Raw genomic sequence first — 3,009 nt, forward strand, 5'->3', positions numbered from 1 at the left:
AGGTGACACACCAAAGTGGGATGCAGGTTTTTAGGAAAGAAGATAGTGATGGAATTTTATCCAGAAATCATAGGTCTAAGGGACAGATATCATTGTAGCAGATCAACACAGACACACTGCAAAACATGAGTAGTTTGACCCGGCGCAGTGGCTCATGCCTGTAATCCCAGCACTTTGGGAGGCCGAGGTGGGCACACCACAAGGTCAGGAGATTGAGACCATCCTGGCCAACATGGTGAAACCCCCATCTCTACTAAAATACAAAAAATTAGCTGGGCATAGTGGCACAAGCCTGTAATCCCAGCAATTCGGGAGGCTGAGGCAGGGGAGTCTCTTGAACTCGGGAGGCAGAGGTTGCAGTGAGCCGAGATTGTGCCACTCCACTCAGGCCTGGTGACAGAGCAAGACTCCATCTCAAAAAAAAAAAAAAGAAAAAGAAAAGTAGTTTTATTATTAAATATAAACTTTCCAGCAAAGCCAGTGAGGGCGATGGATAAGATGCACATAGATAACCAGAGAGAGGTACAAAGTGTGATGAGGTCAGAGTATAAATAGCTGACATTCTTTGAGGGCAGTAAGGAGAGTACCTAAAGTCTTTCTTCTGATGTGGGAGAGATCAGAGCCCAGATAAAGGGAAGGGAATAAACTATGGCAAGCTGGTGATCTGAGGTAGAAAAGCAAGTTTCTTTTTTTTTTTTTTTTGAGATGGAGTTTTGCCCTTGTTGCCCAGACTGGAGTGCAATGCGCGATCTTAGCTCACTGCAACCTCTGCTTCCTGGGTTCAAACAATTCTGCTGCCTCAGCCTTCTGAGTAACTGGGATTACAGGTGCCCACCACCACGCCCAGATAATTTTGTATTTTTAGTAGAGATGGGGTTTCACCATGTTGCCCAGGCTGGTCTCGAACTCCTAGGCTCAAGTCATCCTCCCACCTCGGCCTCCCAAAGTGCTGGGATTACCGGTGTGAGCCACTGTGACTGGTCAGGGTGCATTTTTTCACCCTGTAATTTTTGTTCCCTTTTATTGTCCTGTACTTGTCTGAATCCCCTACCCTGCTCCATACATACATACTAGCTACTAGAAAGTATAAAAGAGTAGGAAATAAATGTCTTAAATCTTCCCAGATTAACAAATTTGTATTGAGCTCTGATAACTCTAATGAATCACTGAGGAACACTAAAGTTTGAAAATGGTTGATCTCACTTGAGAGATTAACTTTGAATATGTTGCTCCTGGTTTTGCAATCACCTGACAGGTTCTTCCTGTCTGCTGCACAGACAAAATTAATCCATTGAGACCATGGCATTGCAGTAAAGAAAGAGTTTAATTGATTTGAGACTGGCCATGCCACATGGAAAAAGAGACACTACTCAATCTCCCCAGAAATTCGGAGGCTAGTACAGTTCAGAAGCAAGTACAGTTTAGTGAGCAGGGAGCTAAGGAAGGAAGAATGCTGATTGGCTGGGGATGCAATCACAGGGAAGTGGAGAACGGCCCTCTTGTGCTAAGTCCTCTTCAGGGTGGACCCCCAGAGGAGTTGCTGGTCTGGCTGGGGCCATCTGGTAGTCAGCAATGCAAAAGCCTGAAAAGACATCTCAAAAGGCCAGTCTCAGGTTCTATAATAGTGATGTCATTTATAGGAGTAATAGGGAATTTGCAGATCTTGTGACCTCCGGAATAAAGGCTGGGAGTCTTTTTTTTTTTTTTTTTAATTAGAAAAAGTATTTATTTCTGCTCCTTTCTTACATCTTATTGTTCAGGAAGCAATCTTACATACGTATCTGAAATAATCTACCATCACACACTCTAGTTAAAGGTAAAGCACCATAGGTAAACCTGATCAGCTGTCCAGAGTTCTCAGCTTATGGAATCTTGCTTCTTGATTTTATGTTAATTTCTGAACATCAGAAATATCATCTCCAAAAAGTGTTAAGGGGGTTGTGAAAAATAATCCCTTTATTTGATATTATAGTTGTAAATATGGAGCATCTTTTCTTTAAGAAACGAAAAACTAAGAAGAAAATGCTACTCAACATCGTTGATACAGCAATAGGTCAGCAGGAAAAAAAAAAAGACTGTGATAAACTTGTCTCTTTAATACCAAGAAGGAATTCTAGTCCAAGCTTCAATACACTTCCTGTTTTTTCACTAGGTATTTCTTTTACTGCTGCTCTTCATTCTTTTCCACATTTCATATTAGAGAATTGGACAGCCTTTAAACTTCATTGACAGGAGCAAATCCAGTATCCACTGAGTTCTTCTCAAAGGCACTCTAACCCATCAGATAGCCTGGCAGTTTCATTCTCATGAATATCCTAGCCATGAAAAAACTCGATAGGACACAAATGAATCCAACGAATAGAAGAAGAAATCTACTGAGTTTTGGGATATTTGGAGCATTTGATCGGTCCAGAAATATGAAACCTAAACCTCCCGTTGTAAACAGGAAGCTGGATACAAGTCCTTGCATAATATATTGTTCATTTACTCTGTAGGCCAAGAAAGCAACTGGGCTCTGATGCCCGTGTTCATCGGTCATAAAGCCAACACTTGGAGGTTCAACAATAACATCATAAATTATTCCTCCAGTGACCAGGAAGTAAGACACCACCACTAGAGCATACACAATCATGGCCGACACCACGTGCAGCCAGGGCGGCTTCTTCAGCTTCAGGTTGGGACATTCGAGCACTAAGAATGGGACTCGGTACAAAGTCTCCATGCTGGGCGGCAATGGCAGCTGGTAGTCATTTAACTATTCTTACATTTTAGCAGAGTTCAGGCCCCTCTCATCCTCCTAAGCTGGTGGTTACTTTTACAAGGGTGGTTTAGTTTTGGGGAAGGGGGATTATCATTTAAACCATAAACTAAATTTGTCAGCTTGACCCAAACCCGGGAATGACCAAAGGTAGTTTGGAGATTAAAGGCAAGATGGAGTTGGTTAGATCAATAGATCTCTTGCACTGTCATAATTTTCTCATTGTTTCAGTCTTTTCGAAGGTGGTTTCA

The 3,009-nt window shown here is 42.1% G+C and overlaps 1 pseudogene; it reads right to left on the reverse strand.

Moving 5' to 3' along the window:
- Positions 1-2,272: 2,272 nt before the first annotated feature.
- LOC111538580 lies at positions 2,273-2,722 on the reverse strand (annotated as a pseudogene).
- Between the last annotated feature and the right edge of the window lie 287 nt (positions 2,723-3,009).

This window comes from Piliocolobus tephrosceles, chromosome 5, assembly GCF_002776525.5.
Source record: "Piliocolobus tephrosceles isolate RC106 chromosome 5, ASM277652v3, whole genome shotgun sequence".
Classification (NCBI taxonomy): domain Eukaryota; kingdom Metazoa; phylum Chordata; class Mammalia; order Primates; family Cercopithecidae; genus Piliocolobus; species Piliocolobus tephrosceles.